The sequence below is a fragment of the Urocitellus parryii genome, unplaced genomic scaffold, assembly GCF_045843805.1.
Source record: "Urocitellus parryii isolate mUroPar1 unplaced genomic scaffold, mUroPar1.hap1 Scaffold_2447, whole genome shotgun sequence".
In the NCBI taxonomy this organism is placed as follows: Eukaryota; Metazoa; Chordata; class Mammalia; order Rodentia; family Sciuridae; genus Urocitellus; species Urocitellus parryii.
The window spans coordinates 20,103-44,875 of record NW_027552445.1 but is presented as its reverse complement, the minus strand read 5'-3'; the positions used below and the strand labels follow the sequence as shown (position 1 = coordinate 44,875).

Here is a 24,773-nt window from a genome sequence, read left to right as displayed (position 1 = left end):
GATGACTTCTCTTGTAGGAGGCGCCTGCGAACCCGAGACGTCAGCTTCTAGTTTTTGAGCATAGGACAGCCGCGAACGGTTTGGGTAGTGGAAAGGCCTAAGTGGGTCCAAAGTAGTGCGCAAGGATTGTTGCCTGTGCCTGAAGGAGGTAGAGAGTGATGAAATTCCCCTCTGTGCCAAGTGCCTTTCATAGGCGCTGGACAGGCGCTGAGGGTCTCCTCTCCTGCACAAGTTGTGGGGTTCAGGCATTGGAACGTGTGGGTGGGGCCGGAGCTCCTGTTGGAATGGACGTCACCTGGGGCTCCCAGATGCCCGTGGCGATGGCCCAGAAAGGCAGGAGGTTTCCAGAGGACGTGCTTTCTCAAGTTCGCCCTTTCTTGCTTGGACATCCCGTGGAGGGAAGGAGTCAGGGTCAGATTGGTTTGCAGAGTTGGATGGAGATTCTCAGATGGGTTTCCTGTGGCTGGAAGAGTTTGTTGGGCAGCTTAAGAGCCACATGGGAACTGAGCTCAGGCCGGCATGGCGAGGGCAAGTGAAAAGGCTGCAGTCCCTAAAGAGTGTGAACTGAGGAGCAGCAGGCTGCGGAGCAGGCCAGTCATGGTTGTTTTTCATGGGCATCCCTCTCTTTTGTCTCCTTGCATACGCATGGCAGGTCGTGTTTCCACGGAAGGAGTGAAAGGTTGCTGCCGGCTCCTCTGGCTGTGGGAAGATGCCCAGGGAGGACGGGGAACACCCGCATGCCCGTGCCCTCTGTTTCCTGAGTGTGGCCCTTCGTAGCTGAGGATGGTAAGCGTCTCCTGGCCCCAAGTCACCGAGGTTGCTCCTTGCCGGGTGAGGGTCACAAGCGTGGATCGATGATGACTCCCACAAAAACATTCCTTGGAAGCTGAACAAAATGAGTGAAAACTCTATACCGTCTCTCTCATCGAAACTGAGGTCCACCACGTAGACGTAGGGGGCTGCAGTGAGCTGGGTGGTGGAGGGGAGAACCCTGTGGCCCTTTTTGGACGGGGGCTGTGTCAGAATGGACCCTGGAAGGGAATTCCCTTTTCAGCCGAGTTCACCTGGCGTTAGGACCCCGAGCCTGTAGTCCTCTGAGGGTCAGTCCTCTTTTGGTTTCGGCATGCATGGGTGGTCCAGAGCTCCAGACGTTGAGGAAGACATTGGCCTGCCCGGCATGATTTCCTAGTGGGTATTCGGCGGTAGGGTTCAGCCGTACTAGGAGGTTCTGGGCCGTGGCACAGGAGAATAGCTTTCCTCCTCTTGTGGACTGGAGACTTTTTTGCCAAGGCGAGTAGCACCGTGCTGGTCTGCTGGGTGTTCCAGAGAAAAATTGAGGTCCACTTTCGTCGGAAGGCGGAGCCGGGCCCAGCTCAAAGCATGGGAGACCCTGCTTTAGTGCACAGGGGCGTGGTGTTTCCGGGAGTCTGATGGGTTTTCTCTTCTCCTGGAAATGCTACAGTGTTGCCAGTGGTATTGCCACACAATGTTGGCTGGAGCCACGGTCCACCAGGGGAAGGAAGGGTGGGTCTCCAGAGGGACCAGTGCCTGGATGAGTAGATGGACATAGAGGGAATGCACATGGAGAAACTGGGTCTTACCGCAAGCGGGTACTTTTGCTGCCACTTCTGTTAATGGATCCTCCTGATAGATGGTTGGCTCTCGAGTTGGGGCATCAGAAGTGCTTCAGGAAAAAGCCTTAGTATCCTTGTGTGCTTTTGGTCCGCCCGTGAGGCTGTATGCATGGTGGTTGCTGTGCATTCTGAAAGAGCATATAGGCAGTTTGGATCCCGAATGAGCCACCGTGGTGGCAGACCTCAGGGATGACTTCTCTTGTAGGAGGCGCCTGCGAACCCGAGACGTCAGCTTCTAGTTTTTGAGCATAGGACAGCCGCGAACGGTTTGGGTAGTGGAAAGGCCTAAGTGGGTCCAAATTAGTGCGCAAGGATTGTTGCCTGTGCCTGAAGGAGGTAGAGAGTGATGAAATTCCCCTCTGTGCCAAGTGCCTTTCATAGGCGCTGGACAGGCGCTGAGGGTCTCCTCTCCTGCACAAGTTGTGGGGTTCAGGCATTGGAACGTGTGGGTGGGGCCGGAGCTCCTGTTGGAATGGACGTCACCTGGGGCTCCCAGATGCCCGTGGCGATGGCCCAGAAAGGCAGGAGGTTTCCAGAGGACGTGCTTTCTCAAGTTCGCCCTTTCTTGCTTGGACATCCCGTGGAGGGAAGGAGTCAGGGTCAGATTGGTTTGCAGAGTTGGATGGAGATTCTCAGATGGGTTTCCTGTGGCTGGAAGAGTTTGTTGGGCAGCTTAAGAGCCACATGGGAACTGAGCTCAGGCCGGCATGGCGAGGGCAAGTGAAAAGGCTGCAGTCCCTAAAGAGTGTGAACTGAGGAGCAGCAGGCTGCGGAGCAGGCCAGTCATGGTTGTTTTTCATGGGCATCCCTCTCTTTTGTCTCCTTGCATACGCATGGCAGGTCGTGTTTCCACGGAAGGAGTGAAAGGTTGCCACCGGCTCCTCTGGCTGTGGGAAGATGCCCAGGGAGGACGGGGAACACCCGCATGCCCGTGCCCTCTGTTTCCTGAGTGTGGCCCTTCGTAGCTGAGGATGGTAAGCGTCTCCTGGCCCCAAGTCACCGAGGTTGCTCCTTGCCGGGTGAGGGTCACAAGCGTGGATCGATGATGACTCCCACAAAAACATTCCTTGGAAGCTGAACAAAATGAGTGAAAACTCTATACCGTCTCTCTCATCGAAACTGAGGTCCACCACGTAGACGTAGGGGGCTGCAGTGAGCTGGGTGGTGGAGGGGAGAACCCTGTGGCCCTTTTTGGACGGGGGCTGTGTCGGAATGGACCCTGGAAGGGAAGGCCCTTTTCAGCCGAGTTCACCTGGCGTTAGGACCCCGAGCCTGTAGTCCTCTGAGGGTCAGTCCTCTTTTGGTTTCGGCATGCATGGGTGGTCCAGAGCTCCAGACGTTGAGGAAGACATTGGCCGGCCCGGCATGATTTCCTAGTGGGTGTTAGGCGGTAGGGTTCAGCCGTACTAGGAGGTTCTGGGCCGTGGCACAGGAGAATAGCTTTCCTCCTCTTGTGGACTGGAGACTTTTTTGCCAAGGCGAGTAGCACCGTGCTGGTCTGCTGGGTGTTCCAGAGAAAAATTGAGGTCCACTTTCGTCGGAAGGCGGAGCCGGGCCGGCTCAAAGCATGGGAGACCCTGCTTTAGTGCACAGGGGCGTGGTGTTTCCGGGAGTCTGATGGGTTTTCTCTTCTCCTGGAAATGCTACAGTGTTGCCAGTGGTATTGCCACACAATGTTGGCTGGAGCCACGGTCCACCAGGGGAAGGAAGGGTGGGTCTCCAGAGGGACCAGTGCCTGGATGAGTAGATGGACATAGAGGGAATGCACATGGAGAAACTGGGTCTTACCGCAAGCGGGTACTTTTGCTGCCACTTCTGTTAATGGATCCTCCTGATAGATGGTTGGCTCTCGAGTTGGGGCATCAGAAGTGCTTCAGGAAAAAGCCTCAGTATCCTTGTGTGCTTTTGGTCCGCCCGTGAGGCTGCATGCATGGTGGTTGCTGTGCATTCTGAAAGAGCATATACACAGTTTGGATCCCGAATGAGCCACCGTGGTGGCAGACCTCAGGGATGACTTCTCTTGTAGGAGGCACCTGCAAACCCGAGACGTCAGCTTCTAGTTTTTGAGCTTAGGACAGCCGCGAACGGTTTGGGTAGTGGAAAGGCCTAAGTGGGTCCAAAGTAGTGCGCAAGGATTGTTGCCTGTGCCTGAAGGAGGTAGAGAGTGATGAAATTCCCCTCTGTGCCAAGTGCCTTTCATAGGCGCTGGACAGGCGCTGAGGGTCTCCTCTCCTGCACAAGTTGTGGGGTTCAGGCATTGGAACGTGTGGGTGGGGCCGGAGCTCCTGTTGGAATGGACGTCACCTGGGGCTCCCAGATGCCCGTGGCGATGGCCCAGAAAGACAGGAGGTTTCCAGAGGACGTGCTTTCTCAAGTTCGCCCTTTCTTGCTTGGACATCCCGTGGAGGGAAGGAGTCAGGGTCAGATTGGTTTGCAGAGTTGGATGGAGATTCTCAGATGGGTTTCCTGTGGCTGGAAGAGTTTGTTGGGCAGCTTAAGAGCCACATGGGAACTGAGCTCAGGCCGGCATGGCGAGGGCAAGTGAAAAGGCTGCAGTCCCTAAAGAGTGTGAACTGAGGAGCAGCAGGCTGCGGAGCAGGCCAGTCATGGTTGTTTTTCATGGGCATCCCTCTCTTTTGTCTCCTTGCATACGCATGGCAGGTCGTGTTTCCACGGAAGGAGTGAAAGGTTGCTGCCGGCTCCTCTGGCTGTGGGAAGATGCCCAGGGAGGACGGGGAACACCCGCATGCCCGTGCCCTCTGTTTCCTGAGTGTGGCCCTTCGTAGCTGAGGATGGTAAGCGTCTCCTGGCCCCAAGTCACCGAGGTTGCTCCTTGCCGGGTGAGGGTCACAAGCGTGGATCGATGATGACTCCCACAAAAACATTCCTTGGAAGCTGAACAAAATGAGTGAAAACTCTATACCGTCTCTCTCATCGAAACTGAGGTCCACCACGTAGACGTAGGGGGCTGCAGTGAGCTGGGTGGTGGAGGGGAGAACCCTGTGGCCCTTTTTGGACGGGGGCTGTGTCAGAATGGACCCTGGAAGGGAAGGCCCTTTTCAGCCGAGTTCACCTGGCGTTAGGACCCCGAGCCTGTAGTCCTCTGAGGGTCAGTCCTCTTTTGGTTTCGGCATGCATGGGTGGTCCAGAGCTCCAGACGTTGAGGAAGACATTGGCCGGCCCGGCATGATTTCCTAGTGGGTGTTAGGCGGTAGGGTTCAGCCGTACTAGGAGGTTCTGGGCCGTGGCACAGGAGAATAGCTTTCCTCCTCTTGTGGACTGGAGACTTTTTTGCCAAGGCGAGTAGCACCGTGCTGGTCTGCTGGGTGTTCCAGAGAAAAATTGAGGTCCACTTTCGTCGGAACGCGGAGCCGGGCCCAGCTCAAAGCATGGGAGACCCTGCTTTAATGCACAGGGGCGTGGTGTTTCCGGGAGTCTGATGGGTTTTCTCTTCTCCTGGAAATGCTACAGTGTTGCCAGTGGTATTGCCACACAATGTTGGCTGGAGCCACGGTCCACCAGGGGAAGGAAGGGTGGGTCTCCAGAGGGACCAGTGCCTGGATGAGTAGATGGACATAGAGGGAATGCACATGGAGAAACTGGGTCTTACCGCAAGCGGGTACTTTTGCTGCCACTTCTGTTAATGGATCCTCCTGATAGATGGTTGGCTCTCGAGTTGGGGCATCAGAAGTGCTTCAGGAAAAAGCCTTAGTATCCTTGTGTGCTTTTGGTCCGCCCGTGAGGCTGCATGCATGGTGGTTGCTGTGCATTCTGAAAGAGCATATAGGCAGTTTGGATCCCGAATGAGCCACCCAGGTGGCAGACCTCAGGGATGACTTCTCTTGTAGGAGGCACCTGCAAACCCGAGACGTCAGCTTCTAGTTTTTGAGCTTAGGACAGCCGCGAACGGTTTGGGTAGTGGAAAGGCCTAAGTGGGTCCAAAGTAGTGCGCAAGGATTGTTGCCTGTGCCTGAAGGAGGTAGAGAGTGATGAAATTCCCCTCTGTGCCAAGTGCCTTTCATAGGCGCTGGACAGGCGCTGAGGGTCTCCTCTCCTGCACAAGTTGTGGGGTTCAGGCATTGGAACGTGTGGGTGGGGCCGGAGCTCCTGTTGGAATGGACGTCACCTGGGGCTCCCAGATGCCCGTGGCGATGGCCCAGAAAGACAGGAGGTTTCCAGAGGACGTGCTTTCTCAAGTTCGCCCTTTCTTGCTTGGACATCCCGTGGAGGGAAGGAGTCAGGGTCAGATTGGTTTGCAGAGTTGGATGGAGATTCTCAGATGGGTTTCCTGTGGCTGGAAGAGTTTGTTGGGCAGCTTAAGAGCCACATGGGAACTGAGCTCAGGCCGGCATGGCGAGGGCAAGTGAAAAGGCTGCAGTCCCTAAAGAGTGTGAACTGAGGAGCAGCAGGCTGCGGAGCAGGCCAGTCATGGTTGTTTTTCATGGGCAACCCTCTCTTTTGTCTCCTTGCATACGCATGGCAGGTCGTGTTTCCACGGAAGGAGTGAAAGGTTGCCACCGGCTCCTCTGGCTGTGGGAAGATGCCCAGGGAGGACGGGGAACACCCGCATGCCCGTGCCCTCTGTTTCCTGAGTGTGGCCCTTCGTAGCTGAGGATGGTAAGCGTCTCCTGGCCCCAAGTCACCGAGGTTGCTCCTTGCCGGGTGAGGGTCACAAGCGTGGATCGATGATGACTCCCACAAAAACATTCCTTGGAAGCTGAACAAAATGAGTGAAAACTCTATACCGTCTCTCTCATCGAAACTGAGGTCCACCACGTAGACGTAGGGGGCTGCAGTGAGCTGGGTGGTGGAGGGGAGAACCCTGTGGCCCTTTTTGGACGGGGGCTGTGTCAGAATGGACCCTGGAAGGGAAGGCCCATTTCAGCCGAGTTCACCTGGCGTTAGGACCCCGAGCCTGTAGTCCTCTGAGGGTCAGTCCTCTTTTGGTTTCGGCATGCATGGGTGCTCCAGAGCTCCAGACGTTGAGGAAGACATTGGCCTGCCCGGCATGATTTCCTAGTGGGTATTCGGCGGTAGGGTTCAGCCGTACTAGGAGGTTCTGGGCCGTGGCACAGGAGAATAGCTTTCCTCCTCTTGTGGACTGGAGACGTTTTTGCCAAGGCGAGTAGCACCGTGCTGGTCTGCTGGGTGTTCCAGAGAAAAATTGAGGTCCACTTTCGTCGGAACGCGGAGCCGGGCCCAGCTCAAAGCATGGGAGACCCTGCTTTAGTGCACAGGGGCGTGGTGTTTCCGGGAGTCTGATGGGTTTTCTCTTCTCCTGGAAATGCTACAGTGTTGCCAGTGGTATTGCCACACAATGTTGGCTGGAGCCACGGTCCACCAGGGGAAGGAAGGGTGGGTCTCCAGAGGGACCAGTGCCTGGATGAGTAGATGGAAATAGAGGGAATGCACATGGAGAAACTGGGTCTTACCGCAAGCGGGTACTTTTGCTGCCACTTCTGTTAATGGATCCTCCTGATAGATGGTTGGCTCTCGAGTTGGGGCATCAGAAGTGCTTCAGGAAAAAGCCTTAGTATCCTTGTGTGCTTTTGGTCCGCCCGTGAGGCTGCATGCATGGTGGTTGCTGTGCATTCTGAAAGAGCATATACACAGTTTGGATCCCGAATGAGCCACCGTGGTGGCAGACCTCAGGGATGATTTCTCTTGTAGGAGGCTCCTGCGAACCCGAGACGTCAGCTTCTAGTTTTTGAGCATAGGACAGCCGCGAACGGTTTGGGTAGTGGAAAGGCCTAAGTGGGTCCAAATTAGTGCGCAAGGATTGTTGCCTGTGCCTGAAGGAGGTAGAGAGTGATGAAATTCCCCTCTGTGCCAAGTGCCTTTCATAGGCGCTGGACAGGCGCTGAGGGTCTCCTCTCCTGCACAAGTTGTGGGGTTCAGGCATTGGAACGTGTGGGTGGGGCCGGAGCTCCTGTTGGAATGGACGTCACCTGGGGCTCCCAGATGCCCGTGGCGATGGCCCAGAAAGACAGGAGGTTTCCAGAGGACGTGCTTTCTCAAGTTCGCCCTTTCTTGCTTGGACATCCCGTGGAGGGAAGGAGTCAGGGTCAGATTGGTTTGCAGAGTTGGATGGAGATTCTCAGATGGGTTTCCTGTGGCTGGAAGAGTTTGTTGGGCAGCTTAAGAGCCACATGGGAACTGAGCTCAGGCCGGCATGGCGAGGGCAAGTGAAAAGGCTGCAGTCCCTAAAGAGTGTGAACTGAGGAGCAGCAGGCTGCGGAGCAGGCCAGTCATGGTTGTTTTTCATGGGCATCCCTCTCTTTTGTCTCCTTGCATACGCATGGCAGGTCGTGTTTCCACGGAAGGAGTGAAAGGTTGCCACCGGCTCCTCTGGCTGTGGGAAGATGCCCAGGGAGGACGGGGAACACCCGCATGCCCGTGCCCTCTGTTTCCTGAGTGTGGCCCTTCGTAGCTGAGGATGGTAAGCGTCTCCTGGCCCCAAGTCACCGAGGTTGCTCCTTGCCGGGTGAGGGTCACAAGCGTGGATCGATGATGACTCCCACAAAAACATTCCTTGGAAGCTGAACAAAATGAGTGAAAACTCTATACCGTCTCTCTCATCGAAACTGAGGTCCACCACGTAGACGTAGGGGGCTGCAGTGAGCTGGGTGGTGGAGGGGAGAACCCTGTGGCCCTTTTTGGACGGGGGCTGTGTCAGAATGGACCCTGGAAGGGCAGGCCCATTTCAGCCGAGTTCACCTGGCGTTAGGACCCCGAGCCTGTAGTCCTCTGAGGGTCAGTCCTCTTTTGGTTTCGGCATGCATGGGTGGTCCAGAGCTCCAGACGTTGAGGAAGACATTGGCCTGCCCGGCATGATTTCCTAGTGGGTATTCGGCGGTAGGGTTCAGCCGTACTAGGAGGTTCTGGGCCGTGGCACAGGAGAATAGCTTTCCTCCTCTTGTGGACTGGAGACGTTTTTGCCAAGGCGAGTAGCACCGTGCTGGTCTGCTGGGTGTTCCAGAGAAAAATTGAGGTCCACTTTCGTCGGAAGGCGGAGCCGGGCCCAGCTCAAAGCATGGGAGACCCTGCTTTAGTGCACAGGGGCGTGGTGTTTCCGGGAGTCTGATGGGTTTTCTCTTCTCCTGGAAATGCTACAGTGTTGCCAGTGGTATAGCCACACAATGTTGGCTGGAGCCACGGTCCACCAGGGGAAGGAAGGGTGGGTCTCCAGAGGGACCAGTGCCTGGATGAGTAGATGGACATAGAGGGAATGCACATGGAGAAACTGGGTCTTACCGCAAGCAGGTACTTTTGCTGCCACTTCTGTTAATGGATCCTCCTGATAGATGGTTGGCTCTCGAGTTGGGGCATCAGAAGTGCTTCAGGAAAAAGCCTTAGTATCCTTGTGTGCTTTTGGTCCGCCCGTGAGGCTGCATGCATGGTGGTTGCTGTGCATTCTGAAAGAGCATATAGGCAGTTTGGATCCCGAATGAGCCACCGTTGTGGCAGACCTCAGGGATGACTTCTCTTGTAGGAGGCGCCTGCGAACCCGAGACGTCAGCTTCTAGTTTTTGAGCATAGGACAGCCGCGAACGGTTTGGGTAGTGGAAAGGCCTAAGTGGGTCCAAATTAGTGCGCAAGGATTGTTGCCTGTGCCTGAAGGAGGTAGAGAGTGATGAAATTCCCCTCTGTGCCAAGTGCCTTTCTTAGGCGCTGGACAGGCGCTGAGGGTCTCCTCTCCTGCACAAGTTGTGGGGTTCAGGCATTGGAACGTGTGGGTGGGGCCGGAGCTCCTGTTGGAATGGACGTCACCTGGGGCTCCCAGATGCCCGTGGCGATGGCCCAGAAAGGCAGGAGGTTTCCAGAGGACGTGCTTTCTCAAGTTCGCCCTTTCTTGCTTGGACATCCCGTGGAGGGAAGGAGTCAGGGTCAGATTGGTTTGCAGAGTTGGATGGAGATTCTCAGATGGGTTTCCTGTGGCTGGAAGAGTTTGTTGGGCAGCTTAAGAGCCACATGGGAACTGAGCTCAGGCCGGCATGGCGAGGGCAAGTGAAAAGGCTGCAGTCCCTAAAGAGTGTGAACTGAGGAGCAGCAGGCTGCGGAGCAGGCCAGTCATGGTTGTTTTTCATGGGCATCCCTCTCTTTTGTCTCCTTGCATACGCATGGCAGGTCGTGTTTCCACGGAAGGAGTGAAAGGTTGCCGCCGGCTCCTCTGGCTGTGGGAAGATGCCCAGGGAGGACGGGGAACACCCGCATGCCCGTGCCCTCTGTTTCCTGAGTGTGGCCCTTCGTAGCTGAGGATGGTAAGCGTCTCCTGGCCCCAAGTCACCGAGGTTGCTCCTTGCCGGGTGAGGGTCACAAGCGTGGATCGATGATGACTCCCACAAAAACATTCCTTGGAAGCTGAACAAAATGAGTGAAAACTCTATACCGTCTCTCTCATCGAAACTGAGGTCCACCACGTAGACGTAGGGGGCTGCAGTGAGCTGGGTGGTGGAGGGGAGAACCCTGTGGCCCTTTTTGGACGGGGGCTGTGTCAGAATGGACCCTGGAAGGGAAGGCCCTTTTCAGCCGAGTTCACCTGGCGTTAGGACCCCGAGCCTGTAGTCCTCTGAGGGTCAGTCCTCTTTTGGTTTCGGCATGCATGGGTGGTCCAGAGCTCCAGACGTTGAGGAAGACATTGGCCGGCCCGGCATGATTTCCTAGTGGGTGTTAGGCGGTAGGGTTCAGCCGTACTAGGAGGTTCTGGGCCGTGGCACAGGAGAATAGCTTTCCTCCTCTTGTGGACTGGAGACTTTTTTGCCAAGGCGAGTAGCACCGTGCTGGTCTGCTGGGTGTTCCAGAGAAAAATTGAGGTCCACTTTCGTCGGAACGCGGAGCCGGGCCCAGCTCAAAGCATGGGAGACCCTGCTTTAATGCACAGGGGCGTGGTGTTTCCGGGAGTCTGATGGGTTTTCTCTTCTCCTGGAAATGCTACAGTGTTGCCAGTGGTATTGCCACACAATGTTGGCTGGAGCCACGGTCCACCAGGGGAAGGAAGGGTGGGTCTCCAGAGGGACCAGTGCCTGGATGAGTAGATGGACATAGAGGGAATGCACATGGAGAAACTGGGTCTTACCGCAAGCGGGTACTTTTGCTGCCACTTCTGTTAATGGATCCTCCTGATAGATGGTTGGCTCTCGAGTTGGGGCATCAGAAGTGCTTCAGGAAAAAGCCTTAGTATCCTTGTGTGCTTTTGGTCCGCCCGTGAGGCTGCATGCATGGTGGTTGCTGTGCATTCTGAAAGAGCATATAGGCAGTTTGGATCCCGAATGAGCCACCCAGGTGGCAGACCTCAGGGATGACTTCTCTTGTAGGAGGCACCTGCAAACCCGAGACGTCAGCTTCTAGTTTTTGAGCTTAGGACAGCCGCGAACGGTTTGGGTAGTGGAAAGGCCTAAGTGGGTCCAAAGTAGTGCGCAAGGATTGTTGCCTGTGCCTGAAGGAGGTAGAGAGTGATGAAATTCCCCTCTGTGCCAAGTGCCTTTCATAGGCGCTGGACAGGCGCTGAGGGTCTCCTCTCCTGCACAAGTTGTGGGGTTCAGGCATTGGAACGTGTGGGTGGGGCCGGAGCTCCTGTTGGAATGGACGTCACCTGGGGCTCCCAGATGCCCGTGGCGATGGCCCAGAAAGACAGGAGGTTTCCAGAGGACGTGCTTTCTCAAGTTCGCCCTTTCTTGCTTGGACATCCCGTGGAGGGAAGGAGTCAGGGTCAGATTGGTTTGCAGAGTTGGATGGAGATTCTCAGATGGGTTTCCTGTGGCTGGAAGAGTTTGTTGGGCAGCTTAAGAGCCACATGGGAACTGAGCTCAGGCCGGCATGGCGAGGGCAAGTGAAAAGGCTGCAGTCCCTAAAGAGTGTGAACTGAGGAGCAGCAGGCTGCGGAGCAGGCCAGTCATGGTTGTTTTTCATGGGCAACCCTCTCTTTTGTCTCCTTGCATACGCATGGCAGGTCGTGTTTCCACGGAAGGAGTGAAAGGTTGCCACCGGCTCCTCTGGCTGTGGGAAGATGCCCAGGGAGGACGGGGAACACCCGCATGCCCGTGCCCTCTGTTTCCTGAGTGTGGCCCTTCGTAGCTGAGGATGGTAAGCGTCTCCTGGCCCCAAGTCACCGAGGTTGCTCCTTGCCGGGTGAGGGTCACAAGCGTGGATCGATGATGACTCCCACAAAAACATTCCTTGGAAGCTGAACAAAATGAGTGAAAACTCTATACCGTCTCTCTCATCGAAACTGAGGTCCACCACGTAGACGTAGGGGGCTGCAGTGAGCTGGGTGGTGGAGGGGAGAACCCTGTGGCCCTTTTTGGACGGGGGCTGTGTCAGAATGGACCCTGGAAGGGAAGGCCCATTTCAGCCGAGTTCACCTGGCGTTAGGACCCCGAGCCTGTAGTCCTCTGAGGGTCAGTCCTCTTTTGGTTTCGGCATGCATGGGTGCTCCAGAGCTCCAGACGTTGAGGAAGACATTGGCCTGCCCGGCATGATTTCCTAGTGGGTATTCGGCGGTAGGGTTCAGCCGTACTAGGAGGTTCTGGGCCGTGGCACAGGAGAATAGCTTTCCTCCTCTTGTGGACTGGAGACGTTTTTGCCAAGGCGAGTAGCACCGTGCTGGTCTGCTGGGTGTTCCAGAGAAAAATTGAGGTCCACTTTCGTCGGAACGCGGAGCCGGGCCCAGCTCAAAGCATGGGAGACCCTGCTTTAGTGCACAGGGGCGTGGTGTTTCCGGGAGTCTGATGGGTTTTCTCTTCTCCTGGAAATGCTACAGTGTTGCCAGTGGTATTGCCACACAATGTTGGCTGGAGCCACGGTCCACCAGGGGAAGGAAGGGTGGGTCTCCAGAGGGACCAGTGCCTGGATGAGTAGATGGACATAGAGGGAATGCACATGGAGAAACTGGGTCTTACCGCAAGCAGGTACTTTTGCTGCCACTTCTGTTAATGGATCCTCCTGATAGATGGTTGGCTCTCGAGTTGGGGCATCAGAAGTGCTTCAGGAAAAAGCCTTAGTATCCTTGTGTGCTTTTGGTCCGCCCGTGAGGCTGCATGCATGGTGGTTGCTGTGCATTCTGAAAGAGCATATAGGCAGTTTGGATCCCGAATGAGCCACCGTTGTGGCAGACCTCAGGGATGACTTCTCTTGTAGGAGGCGCCTGCGAACCCGAGACGTCAGCTTCTAGTTTTTGAGCATAGGACAGCCGCGAACGGTTTGGGTAGTGGAAAGGCCTAAGTGGGTCCAAAGTAGTGCGCAAGGATTGTTGCCTGTGCCTGAAGGAGGTAGAGAGTGATGAAATTCCCCTCTGTGCCAAGTGCCTTTCATAGGCGCTGGACAGGCGCTGAGGGTCTCCTCTCCTGCACAAGTTGTGGGGTTCAGGCATTGGAACGTGTGGGTGGGGCCGGAGCTCCTGTTGGAATGGACGTCACCTGGGGCTCCCAGATGCCCGTGGCGATGGCCCAGAAAGGCAGGAGGTTTCCAGAGGACGTGCTTTCTCAAGTTCGCCCTTTCTTGCTTGGACATCCCGTGGAGGGAAGGAGTCAGGGTCAGATTGGTTTGCAGAGTTGGATGGAGATTCTCAGATGGGTTTCCTGTGGCTGGAAGAGTTTGTTGGGCAGCTTAAGAGCCACATGGGAACTGAGCTCAGGCCGGCATGGCGAGGGCAAGTGAAAAGGCTGCAGTCCCTAAAGAGTGTGAACTGAGGAGCAGCAGGCTGCGGAGCAGGCCAGTCATGGTTGTTTTTCATGGGCATCCCTCTCTTTTGTCTCCTTGCATACGCATGGCAGGTCGTGTTTCCACGGAAGGAGTGAAAGGTTGCCGCCGGTCCTCTGGCTGTGGGAAGATGCCCAGGGAGGACGGGGAACACCCGCATGCCCGTGCCCTCTGTTTCCTGAGTGTGGCCCTTCGTAGCTGAGGATGGTAAGCGTCTCCTGGCCCCAAGTCACCGAGGTTGCTCCTTGCCGGGTGAGGGTCACAAGCGTGGATCGATGATGACTCCCACAAAAACATTCCTTGGAAGCTGAACAAAATGAGTGAAAACTCTATACCGTCTCTCTCATCGAAAGTGAGGTCCACCACGTAGACGTAGGGGGCTGCAGTGAGCTGGGTGGTGGAGGGGAGAACCCTGTGGCCCTTTTTGGACGGGGGCTGTGTCAGAATGGACCCTGGAAGGGAAGGCCCTTTTCAGCCGAGTTCACCTGGCGTTAGGACCCCGAGCCTGTAGTCCTCTGAGGGTCAGTCCTCTTTTGGTTTCGGCATGCATGGGTGGTCCAGAGCTCCAGACGTTGAGGAAGACATTGGCCGGCCCGGCATGATTTCCTAGTGGGTGTTAGGCGGTAGGGTTCAGCCGTACTAGGAGGTCCTGGGCCGTGGCACAGGAGAATAGCTTTCCTCCTCTTGTGGACTGGAGACTTTTTTGCCAAGGCGAGTAGCACCGTGCTGGTCTGCTGGGTGTTCCAGAGAAAAATTGAGGTCCACTTTCGTCGGAAGGCGGAGCCGGGCCCAGCTCAAAGCATGGGAGACCCTGCTTTAATGCACAGGGGCGTGGTGTTTCCGGGAGTCTGATGGGTTTTCTCTTCTCCTGGAAATGCTACAGTGTTGCCAGTGGTATTGCCACACAATGTTGGCTGGAGCCAGGGTCCACCAGGGGAAGGAAGGGTGGGTCTCCAGAGGGACCAGTGCCTGGATGAGTAGATGGACATAGAGGGAATGCACATGGAGAAACTGGGTCTTACCGCAAGTGGGTACTTTTGCTGCCACTTCTGTTAATGGATCCTCCTGATAGATGGTTGGCTCTCGAGTTGGGGCATCAGAAGTGCTTCAGGAAAAAGCCTTAGTATCCTTGTGTGCTTTTGGTCCGCCCGTGAGGCTGCATGCATGGTGGTTGCTGTGCATTCTGAAAGAGCATATAGGCAGTTTGGATCCCGAATGAGCCACCCAGGTGGCAGACCTCAGGGATGACTTCTCTTGTAGGAGGCACCTGCAAACCCGAGACGTCAGCTTCTAGTTTTTGAGCTTAGGACAGCCGCGAACGGTTTGGGTAGTGGAAAGGCCTAAGTGGGTCCAAAGTAGTGCGCAAGGATTGTTGCCTGTGCCTGAAGGAGGTAGAGAGTGATGAAATTCCCCTCTGTGCCAAGTGCCTTTCATAGGCGCTGGACAGGCGCTGAGGGTCTCCTCTCCTGCACAAGTTGTGGGGTTCAGGCATTGGAACGTGTGGGTGGGGCCGGAGCTCCTGTTGGAATGGACGTCACCTGGGGCTCCCAGATGCCCGTGGCGATGGCCCAGAAAGACAGGAGGTTTCCAGAGGACGTGCTTTCTCAAGTTCGCCCTTTCTTGCTTGGACATCCCGTGGAGGGAAGGAGTCAGGGTCAGATTGGTTTGCAGAGTTGGATGGAGATTCTCAGATGGGTTTCCTGTGGCTGGAAGAGTTTGTTGGGCAGCTTAAGAGCCACATGGGAACTGAGCTCAGGCCGGCATGGCGAGGGCAAGTGAAAAGGCTGCAGTCCCTAAAGAGTGTGAACTGAGGAGCAGCAGGCTGCGGAGCAGGCCAGTCATGGTTGTTTTTCATGGGCATCCCTCTCTTTTGTCTCCTTGCATACGCATGGCAGGTCGTGTTTCCACGGAAGGAGTGAAAGGTTGCTGCCGGCTCCTCTGGCTGTGGGAAGATGCCCAGGGAGGACGGGGAACACCCGCATGCCCGTGCCCTCTGTTTCCTGAGTGTGGCCCTTCGTAGCTGAGGATGGTAAGCGTCTCCTGGCCCCAAGTCACCGAGGTTGCTCCTTGCCGGGTGAGGGTCACAAGCGTGGATCGATGATGACTCCCACAAAAACATTCCTTGGAAGCTGAACAAAATGAGTGAAAACTCTATACCGTCTCTCTCATCGAAAGTGAGGTCCACCACGTAGACGTAGGGGGCTGCAGTGAGCTGGGTGGTGGAGGGGAGAACCCTGTGGCCCTTTTTGGACGGGGGCTGTGTCAGAATGGACCCTGGAAGGGAAGGCCCTTTTCAGCCGAGTTCACCTGGCGTTAGGACCCCGAGCCTGTAGTCCTCTGAGGGTCAGTCCTCTTTTGGTTTCGGCATGCATGGGTGGTCCAGAGCTCCAGACGTTGAGGAAGACATTGGCCGGCCCGGCATGATTTCCTAGTGGGTGTTAGGCGGTAGGGTTCAGCCGTACTAGGAGGTTCTGGGCCGTGGCACAGGAGAATAGCTTTCCTCCTCTTGTGGACTGGAGACTTTTTTGCCAAGGCGAGTAGCACCGTGCTGGTCTGCTGGGTGTTCCAGAGAAAAATTGAGGTCCACTTTCGTCGGAACGCGGAGCCGGGCCCAGCTCAAAGCATGGGAGACCCTGCTTTAATGCACAGGGGCGTGGTGTTTCCGGGAGTCTGATGGGTTTTCTCTTCTCCTGGAAATGCTACAGTGTTGCCAGTGGTATTGCCACACAATGTTGGCTGGAGCCACGGTCCACCAGGGGAAGGAAGGGTGGGTCTCCAGAGGGACCAGTGCCTGGATGAGTAGATGGACATAGAGGGAATGCACATGGAGAAACTGGGTCTTACCGCAAGCGGGTACTTTTGCTGCCACTTCTGTTAATGGATCCTCCTGATAGATGGTTGGCTCTCGAGTTGGGGCATCAGAAGTGCTTCAGGAAAAAGCCTTAGTATCCTTGTGTGCTTTTGGTCCGCCCGTGAGGCTGCATGCATGGTGGTTGCTGTGCATTCTGAAAGAGCATATAGGCAGTTTGGATCCCGAATGAGCCACCCAGGTGGCAGACCTCAGGGATGACTTCTCTTGTAGGAGGCACCTGCAAACCCGAGAAGTCAGCTTCTAGTTTTTGAGCTTAGGACAGCCGCGAACGGTTTGGGTAGTGGAAAGGCCTAAGTGGGTCCAAAGTAGTGCGCAAGGATTGTTGCCTGTGCCTGAAGGAGGTAGAGAGTGATGAAATTCCCCTCTGTGCCAAGTGCCTTTCATAGGCGCTGGACAGGCGCTGAGGGTCTCCTCTCCTGCACAAGTTGTGGGGTTCAGGCATTGGAACGTGTGGGTGGGGCCGGAGCTCCTGTTGGAATGGACGTCACCTGGGGCTCCCAGATGCCCGTGGCGATGGCCCAGAAAGGCAGGAGGTTTCCAGAGGACGTGCTTTCTCAAGTTCGCCCTTTCTTGCTTGGACATCCCGTGGAGGGAAGGAGTCAGGGTCAGATTGGTTTGCAGAGTTGGATGGAGATTCTCAGATGGGTTTCCTGTGGCTGGAAGAGTTTGTTGGGCAGCTTAAGAGCCACATGGGAACTGAGCTCAGGCCGGCATGGCGAGGGCAAGTGAAAAGGCTGCAGTCCCTAAAGAGTGTGAACTGAGGAGCAGCAGGCTGCGGAGCAGGCCAGTCATGGTTGTTTTTCATGGGCAACCCTCTCTTTTGTCTCCTTGCATACGCATGGCAGGTCGTGTTTCCACGGAAGGAGTGAAAGGTTGCCACCGGCTCCTCTGGCTGTGGGAAGATGCCCAGGGAGGACGGGGAACACCCGCATGCCCGTGCCCTCTGTTTCCTGAGTGTGGCCCTTCGTAGCTGAGGATGGTAAGCGTCTCCTGGCCCCAAGTCACCGAGGTTGCTCCTTGCCGGGTGAGGGTCACAAGCGTGGATCGATGATGACTCCCACAAAAACATTCCTTGGAAGCTGAACAAAATGAGTGAAAACTCTATACCGTCTCTCTCATCGAAAGTGAGGTCCACCACGTAGACGTAGGGGGCTGCAGTGAGCTGGGTGGTGGAGGGGAGAACCCTGTGGCCCTTTTTGGACGGGGGCTGTGTCAGAATGGACCCTGGAAGGGAAGGCCCTTTTCAGCCGAGTTCACCTGGCGTTAGGACCCCGAGCCTGTAGTCCTCTGAGGGTCAGTCCTCTTTTGGTTTCGGCATGCATGGGTGGTCCAGAGCTCCAGACGTTGAGGAAGACATTGGCCGGCCCGGCATGATTTCCTAGTGGGTGTTAGGCGGTAGGGTTCAGCCGTACTAGGAGGTCCTGGGCCGTGGCACAGGAGAATAGCTTTCCTCCTCTTGTGGACTGGAGACTTTTTTGCCAAGGCGAGTAGCACCGTGCTGGTCTGCTGGGTGTTCCAGAGAAAAATTGAGGTCCACTTTCGTCGGAAGGCGGAGCCGGGCCCAGCTCAAAGCATGGGAGACCCTGCTTTAATGCACAGGGGCGTGGTGTTTCCGGGAGTCTGATGGGTTTTCTCTTCTCCTGGAAATGCTACAGTGTTGCCAGTGGTATTGCCACACAATGTTGGCTGGAGCCAGGGTCCACCAGGGGAAGGAAGGGTGGGTCTCCAGAGGGACCAGTGCCTGGATGAGTAGATGGACATAGAGGGAATGCACATGGAGAAACTGGGTCTTACCGCAAGTGGGTACTTTTGCTGCCACTTCTGTTAATGGATCCTCCTGATAGATGGTTGGCTCTCGAGTTGGGGCATCAGAAGTGCTTCAGGAAAAAGCCTTAGTATCCTTGTGTGCTTTTGGTCCGCCCGTGAGGCTGCATGCATGGTGGTTGCTGTGCATTCTGAAAGAGCATATAGGCAGTTTGGATCCCGAATGAGCCACCCAGGTGGCAGACCTCAGGGATGACTTCTCTTGTAGGAGGCACCTGCAAACCCGAGACGTCAGCTTCTAGTTTTTGAGCTTAGGACAGCCGCGAACGGTTTGGGTAGTGGAAAGGCCTAAGTGGGTCCAAAGTAGTGCGCAAGGATTGTTGCCTGTGCCTGAAGGAGGTAGAGAGTGATGAAATTCCCCTCTGTGCCAAGTGCCTTTCATAGGCGCTGGACAGGCGCTGAGGGTCTCCTCTCCTGCACAAGTTGTGGGGTTCAGGCATTGGAACGTGTGGGTGGGGCCGGAGCTCCTGTTGGAATGGACGTCACCTGGGGCTCCCAGATGCCCGTGGCGATGGCCCAGAAAGACAGGAGGTTTCCAGAGGACGTGCTTTCTCAAGTTCGCCCTTTCTTGCTTGGACATCCCGTGGAGGGAAGGAGTCAGGGTCAGATTGGTTTGCAGAGTTGGATGGAGATTCTCAGATGGGTTTCCTGTGGCTGGAAGAGTTTGTTGGGCAGCTTAAGAGCCACATGGGAACTGAGCTCAGGCCGGCATGGCGAGGGCAAGTGAAAAGGCTGCAGTCCCTAAAGAGTGTGAACTGAGGAGCAGCAGGCTGCGGAGCAGGCCAGTCATGGTTGTTTTTCATGGGCATCCCTCTCTTTTGTCTCCTTGCATACGCATGGCAGGTCGTGTTTCCACGGAAGGAGTGAAAGGTTGCTGCCGGCTCCTCTGGCTGTGGGAAGATGCCCAGGGAGGACGGGGAACACCCGCATGCCCGTGCCCTCTGTTTCCTGAGTGTGGCCCTTCGTAGCTGAGGATGGTAAGCGTCTCCTGGCCCCAAGTCACCGAGGTTGCTCCTTGCCGGGTGAGGGTCACAAGCGTGGATCGATGATGACTCCCACAAAAACATTCCTTGGAAGCTGAACAAAATGAGTGAAAACTCTATACCGTCTCTCTCATCGAAAGTGAGGTCCACCACGTAGACGTAGGGGGCTGCAGTGAGCTGGGTGGTGGAGGGGAGAACCCTGTGGCCCTTTTTGGACGGGGGCTGTGTCAGAATGGACCCTGGAAGGGAAGGCCCTTTTCAGCCGAGTTCACCTGGCGTTAGGACCCCGAGCCTGTAGTCCTCTGAGGGTCAGTCCTCTTTTGGTTTCGGCATGCATGGGTGGTCCAGAGCTCCAGACGTTGAGGAAGACATTGGCCGGCCCGGCATGATTTCCTAGTGGGTGTTAGGCGGTAGGGTTCAGCCGTACTAGGAGGTTCTGGGCCGTGGCACAGGAGAATAGCTTTCCTCCTCTTGTGGACTGGAGACTTTTTTGCCAAGGCGAGTAGCACCGTGCTGGTCTGCTGGGTGTTCCAGAGAAAAATTGAGGTCCACTTTCGTCGGAACGCGGAGCCGGGCCCAGCTCAAAGCATGGGAGACCCTGCTTTAATGCACAGGGGCGTGGTGTTTCCGGGAGTCTGATGGGTTTTCTCTTCTCCTGGAAATGCTACAGTGTTGCCAGTGGTATTGCCACACAATGTTGGCTGGAGCCACGGTCCACCAGGGGAAGGAAGGGTGGGTCTCCAGAGGGACCAGTGCCTGGATGAGTAGATGGACATAGAGGGAATGCACATGGAGAAACTGGGTCTTACCGCAAGCGGGTACTTTTGCTGCCACTTCTGTTAATGGATCCTCCTGATAGATGGTTGGCTCTCGAGTTGGGGCATCAGAAGTGCTTCAGGAAAAAGCCTTAGTATCCTTGTGTGCTTTTGGTCCGCCCGTGAGGCTGCATGCATGGTGGTTGCTGTGCATTCTGAAAGAGCATATAGGCAGTTTGGATCCCGAATGAGCCACCCAGGTGGCAGACCTCAGGGATGACTTCTCTTGTAGGAGGCACCTGCAAACCCGAGAAGTCAGCTTCTAGTTTTTGAGCTTAGGACAGCCGCGAACGGTTTGGGTAGTGGAAAGGCCTAAGTGGGTCCAAAGTAGTGCGCAAGGATTGTTGCCTGTGCCTGAAGGAGGTAGAGAGTGATGAAATTCCCCTCTGTGCCAAGTGCCTTTCATAGGCGCTGGACAGGCGCTGAGGGTCTCCTCTCCTGCACAAGTTGTGGGGTTCAGGCATTGGAACGTGTGGGTGGGGCCGGAGCTCCTGTTGGAATGGACGTCACCTGGGGCTCCCAGATGCCCGTGGCGATGGCCCAGAAAGGCAGGAGGTTTCCAGAGGACGTGCTTTCTCAAGTTCGCCCTTTCTTGCTTGGACATCCCGTGGAGGGAAGGAGTCAGGGTCAGATTGGTTTGCAGAGTTGGATGGAGATTCTCAGATGGGTTTCCTGTGGCTGGAAGAGTTTGTTGGGCAGCTTAAGAGCCACATGGGAACTGAGCTCAGGCCGGCATGGCGAGGGCAAGTGAAAAGGCTGCAGTCCCTAAAGAGTGTGAACTGAGGAGCAGCAGGCTGCGGAGCAGGCCAGTCATGGTTGTTTTTCATGGGCAACCCTCTCTTTTGTCTCCTTGCATACGCATGGCAGGTCGTGTTTCCACGGAAGGAGTGAAAGGTTGCCACCGGCTCCTCTGGCTGTGGGAAGATGCCCAGGGAGGACGGGGAACACCCGCATGCCCGTGCCCTCTGTTTCCTGAGTGTGGCCCTTCGTAGCTGAGGATGGTAAGCGTCTCCTGGCCCCAAGTCACCGAGGTTGCTCCTTGCCGGGTGAGGGTCACAAGCGTGGATCGATGATGACTCCCACAAAAACATTCCTTGGAAGCTGAACAAAATGAGTGAAAACTCTATACCGTCTCTCTCATCGAAACTGAGGTCCACCACGTAGACGTAGGGGGCTGCAGTGAGCTGGGTGGTGGAGGGGAGAACCCTGTGGCCCTTTTTGGACGGGGGCTGTGTCAGAATGGACCCTGGAAGGGAAGGCCCATTTCAGCCGAGTTCACCTGGCGTTAGGACCCCGAGCCTGTAGTCCTCTGAGGGTCAGTCCTCTTTTGGTTTCGGCATGCATGGGTGCTCCAGAGCTCCAGACGTTGAGGAAGACATTGGCCTGCCCGGCATGATTTCCTAGTGGGTATTCGGCGGTAGGGTTCAGCCGTACTAGGAGGTTCTGGGCCGTGGCACAGGAGAATAGCTTTCCTCCTCTTGTGGACTGGAGACGTTTTTGCCAAGGCGAGTAGCACCGTGCTGGTCTGCTGGGTGTTCCAGAGAAAAATTGAGGTCCACTTTCGTCGGAAGGCGGAGCCGGGCCCAGCTCAAAGCATGGGAGACCCTGCTTTAGTGCACAGGGGCGTGGTGTTTCCGGGAGTCTGATGGGTTTTCTCTTCTCCTGGAAATGCTACAGTGTTGCCAGTGGTATTGCCACACAATGTTGGCTGGAGCCACGGTCCACCAGGGGAAGGAAGGGTGGGTCTCCAGAGGGACCAGTGCCTGGATGAGTAGATGGACATAGAGGGAATGCACATGGAGAAACTGGGTCTTACCGCAAGCAGGTACTTTTGCTGCCACTTCTGTTAATGGATCCTCCTGATAGATGGTTGGCTCTCGAGTTGGGGCATCAGAAGTGCTTCAGGAAAAAGCCTTAGTATCCTTGTGTGCTTTTGGTCCGCCCGTGAGGCTGCATGCATGGTGGTTGCTGTGCATTCTGAAAGAGCATATAGGCAGTTTGGATCCCGAATGAGCCACCGTTGTGGCAGACCTCAGGGATGACTTCTCTTGTAGGAGGCGCCTGCGAACCCGAGACGTCAGCTTCTAGTTTTTGAGCATAGGACAGCCGCGAACGGTTTGGGTAGTGGAAAGGCCTAAGTGGGTCCAAATTAGTGCGCAAGGATTGTTGCCTGTGCCTGAAGGAGGTAGAGAGTGATGAAATTCCCCTCTGTGCCAAGTGCCTTTCATAGGCGCTGGACAGGCGCTGAGGGTCTCCTCTCCTGCACAAGTTGTGGGGTTCAGGCATTGGAACGTGTGGGTGGGGCCGGAGCTCCTGTTGGAATGGACGTCACCTGGGGCTCCCAGATGCCCGTGGCGATGGCCCAGAAAGGCAGGAGGTTTCCAGAGGACGTGCTTTCTCAAGTTCGCCCTTTCTTGCTTGGACATCCCGTGGAGGGAAGGAGTCAGGGTCAGATTGGTTTGCAGAGTTGGATGGAGATTCTCAGATGGGTTTCCTGTGGCTGGAAGAGTTTGTTGGGCAGCTTAAGAGCCACATGGGAACTGAGCTCAGGCCGGCATGGCGAGGGCAAGTGAAAAGGCTGCAGTCCCTAAAGAGTGTGAACTGAGGAGCAGCAGGCTGCGGAGCAGGCCAGTCATGGTTGTTTTTCATGGGCATCCCTCTCTTTTGTCTCCTTGCATACGCATGGCAGGTCGTGTTTCCACGGAAGGAGTGAAAGGTTGCCGCCGGTCCTCTGGCTGTGGGAAGATGCCCAGGGAGGACGGGGAACACCCGCATGCCCGTGCCCTCTGTTTCCTGAGTGTGGCCCTTCGTAGCTGAGGATGGTAAGCGTCTCCTGGCCCCAAGTCACCGAGGTTGCTCCTTGCCGGGTGAGGGTCACAAGCGTGGATCGATGATGACTCCCACAAAAACATTCCTTGGAAGCTGAACAAAATGAGTGAAAACTCTATACCGTCTCTCTCATCGAAAGTGAGGTCCACCACGTAGACGTAGGGGGCTGCAGTGAGCTGGGTGGTGGAGGGGAGAACCCTGTGGCCCTTTTTGGACGGGGGCTGTGTCAGAATGGACCCTGGAAGGGAAGGCCCTTTTCAGCCGAGTTCACCTGGCGTTAGGACCCCGAGCCTGTAGTCCTCTGAGGGTCAGTCCTCTTTTGGTTTCGGCATGCATGGGTGGTCCAGAGCTCCAGACGTTGAGGAAGACATTGGCCGGCCCGGCATGATTTCCTAGTGGGTGTTAGGCGGTAGGGTTCAGCCGTACTAGGAGGTCCTGGGCCGTGGCACAGGAGAATAGCTTTCCTCCTCTTGTGGACTGGAGACTTTTTTGCCAAGGCGAGTAGCACCGTGCTGGTCTGCTGGGTGTTCCAGAGAAAAATTGAGGTCCACTTTCGTCGGAAGGCGGAGCCGGGCCCAGCTCAAAGCATGGGAGACCCTGCTTTAATGCACAGGGGCGTGGTGTTTCCGGGAGTCTGATGGGTTTTCTCTTCTCCTGGAAATGCTACAGTGTTGCCAGTGGTATTGCCACACAATGTTGGCTGGAGCCAGGGTCCACCAGGGGAAGGAAGGGTGGGTCTCCAGAGGGACCAGTGCCTGGATGAGTAGATGGACATAGAGGGAATGCACATGGAGAAACTGGGTCTTACCGCAAGTGGGTACTTTTGCTGCCACTTCTGTTAATGGATCCTCCTGATAGATGGTTGGCTCTCGAGTTGGGGCATCAGAAGTGCTTCAGGAAAAAGCCTTAGTATCCTTGTGTGCTTTTGGTCCGCCCGTGAGGCTGCATGCATGGTGGTTGCTGTGCATTCTGAAAGAGCATATAGGCAGTTTGGATCCCGAATGAGCCACCCAGGTGGCAGACCTCAGGGATGACTTCTCTTGTAGGAGGCACCTGCAAACCCGAGACGTCAGCTTCTAGTTTTTGAGCTTAGGACAGCCGCGAACGGTTTGGGTAGTGGAAAGGCCTAAGTGGGTCCAAAGTAGTGCGCAAGGATTGTTGCCTGTGCCTGAAGGAGGTAGAGAGTGATGAAATTCCCCTCTGTGCCAAGTGCCTTTCATAGGCGCTGGACAGGCGCTGAGGGTCTCCTCTCCTGCACAAGTTGTGGGGTTCAGGCATTGGAACGTGTGGGTGGGGCCGGAGCTCCTGTTGGAATGGACGTCACCTGGGGCTCCCAGATGCCCGTGGCGATGGCCCAGAAAGACAGGAGGTTTCCAGAGGACGTGCTTTCTCAAGTTCGCCCTTTCTTGCTTGGACATCCCGTGGAGGGAAGGAGTCAGGGTCAGATTGGTTTGCAGAGTTGGATGGAGATTCTCAGATGGGTTTCCTGTGGCTGGAAGAGTTTGTTGGGCAGCTTAAGAGCCACATGGGAACTGAGCTCAGGCCGGCATGGCGAGGGCAAGTGAAAAGGCTGCAGTCCCTAAAGAGTGTGAACTGAGGAGCAGCAGGCTGCGGAGCAGGCCAGTCATGGTTGTTTTTCATGGGCATCCCTCTCTTTTGTCTCCTTGCATACGCATGGCAGGTCGTGTTTCCACGGAAGGAGTGAAAGGTTGCTGCCGGCTCCTCTGGCTGTGGGAAGATGCCCAGGGAGGACGGGGAACACCCGCATGCCCGTGCCCTCTGTTTCCTGAGTGTGGCCCTTCGTAGCTGAGGATGGTAAGCGTCTCCTGGCCCCAAGTCACCGAGGTTGCTCCTTGCCGGGTGAGGGTCACAAGCGTGGATCGATGATGACTCCCACAAAAACATTCCTTGGAAGCTGAACAAAATGAGTGAAAACTCTATACCGTCTCTCTCATCGAAAGTGAGGTCCACCACGTAGACGTAGGGGGCTGCAGTGAGCTGGGTGGTGGAGGGGAGAACCCTGTGGCCCTTTTTGGACGGGGGCTGTGTCAGAATGGACCCTGGAAGGGAAGGCCCTTTTCAGCCGAGTTCACCTGGCGTTAGGACCCCGAGCCTGTAG

General features: G+C 55.9%; 14 non-coding genes across 14 annotated transcripts; all 14 read left to right on the top strand.

Moving 5' to 3' along the window:
- Window positions 1-848: 848 nt before the first annotated feature.
- LOC144251851 (small nucleolar RNA SNORD116) lies at window positions 849-940 on the top strand. The gene has a single exon (XR_013342772.1). It is a non-coding gene; the product is annotated as a small nucleolar RNA SNORD116 (small nucleolar RNA).
- Window positions 941-2,670: 1,730 nt separating this feature from the next.
- On the top strand, window positions 2,671-2,762 carry LOC144251850 (small nucleolar RNA SNORD116). Its single transcript, XR_013342771.1, has one exon. It is a non-coding gene; the product is annotated as a small nucleolar RNA SNORD116 (small nucleolar RNA).
- A 1,729-nt stretch (window positions 2,763-4,491) lies between these two features.
- On the top strand, window positions 4,492-4,583 carry LOC144251849 (small nucleolar RNA SNORD116). Its single transcript, XR_013342770.1, has one exon. It is a non-coding gene; the product is annotated as a small nucleolar RNA SNORD116 (small nucleolar RNA).
- A 1,730-nt stretch (window positions 4,584-6,313) lies between these two features.
- LOC144251848 (small nucleolar RNA SNORD116) lies at window positions 6,314-6,405 on the top strand. The gene has a single exon (XR_013342769.1). It is a non-coding gene; the product is annotated as a small nucleolar RNA SNORD116 (small nucleolar RNA).
- Window positions 6,406-8,135: 1,730 nt separating this feature from the next.
- LOC144251847 (small nucleolar RNA SNORD116) lies at window positions 8,136-8,227 on the top strand. Its single transcript, XR_013342768.1, has one exon. It is a non-coding gene; the product is annotated as a small nucleolar RNA SNORD116 (small nucleolar RNA).
- Window positions 8,228-9,957: 1,730 nt separating this feature from the next.
- LOC144251846 (small nucleolar RNA SNORD116) lies at window positions 9,958-10,049 on the top strand. The gene has a single exon (XR_013342767.1). It is a non-coding gene; the product is annotated as a small nucleolar RNA SNORD116 (small nucleolar RNA).
- A 1,730-nt stretch (window positions 10,050-11,779) lies between these two features.
- On the top strand, window positions 11,780-11,871 carry LOC144251845 (small nucleolar RNA SNORD116). The gene has a single exon (XR_013342766.1). It is a non-coding gene; the product is annotated as a small nucleolar RNA SNORD116 (small nucleolar RNA).
- A 1,729-nt stretch (window positions 11,872-13,600) lies between these two features.
- Window positions 13,601-13,692, top strand: LOC144251889 (small nucleolar RNA SNORD116). The gene has a single exon (XR_013342810.1). It is a non-coding gene; the product is annotated as a small nucleolar RNA SNORD116 (small nucleolar RNA).
- Window positions 13,693-15,422: 1,730 nt separating this feature from the next.
- On the top strand, window positions 15,423-15,514 carry LOC144251888 (small nucleolar RNA SNORD116). Its single transcript, XR_013342809.1, has one exon. It is a non-coding gene; the product is annotated as a small nucleolar RNA SNORD116 (small nucleolar RNA).
- Window positions 15,515-17,244: 1,730 nt separating this feature from the next.
- On the top strand, window positions 17,245-17,336 carry LOC144251887 (small nucleolar RNA SNORD116). The gene has a single exon (XR_013342808.1). It is a non-coding gene; the product is annotated as a small nucleolar RNA SNORD116 (small nucleolar RNA).
- Window positions 17,337-19,066: 1,730 nt separating this feature from the next.
- LOC144251885 (small nucleolar RNA SNORD116) lies at window positions 19,067-19,158 on the top strand. The gene has a single exon (XR_013342806.1). It is a non-coding gene; the product is annotated as a small nucleolar RNA SNORD116 (small nucleolar RNA).
- A 1,730-nt stretch (window positions 19,159-20,888) lies between these two features.
- Window positions 20,889-20,980, top strand: LOC144251844 (small nucleolar RNA SNORD116). The gene has a single exon (XR_013342765.1). It is a non-coding gene; the product is annotated as a small nucleolar RNA SNORD116 (small nucleolar RNA).
- A 1,729-nt stretch (window positions 20,981-22,709) lies between these two features.
- On the top strand, window positions 22,710-22,801 carry LOC144251884 (small nucleolar RNA SNORD116). Its single transcript, XR_013342805.1, has one exon. It is a non-coding gene; the product is annotated as a small nucleolar RNA SNORD116 (small nucleolar RNA).
- A 1,730-nt stretch (window positions 22,802-24,531) lies between these two features.
- LOC144251883 (small nucleolar RNA SNORD116) lies at window positions 24,532-24,623 on the top strand. Its single transcript, XR_013342804.1, has one exon. It is a non-coding gene; the product is annotated as a small nucleolar RNA SNORD116 (small nucleolar RNA).
- Window positions 24,624-24,773: the final 150 nt, after the last annotated feature.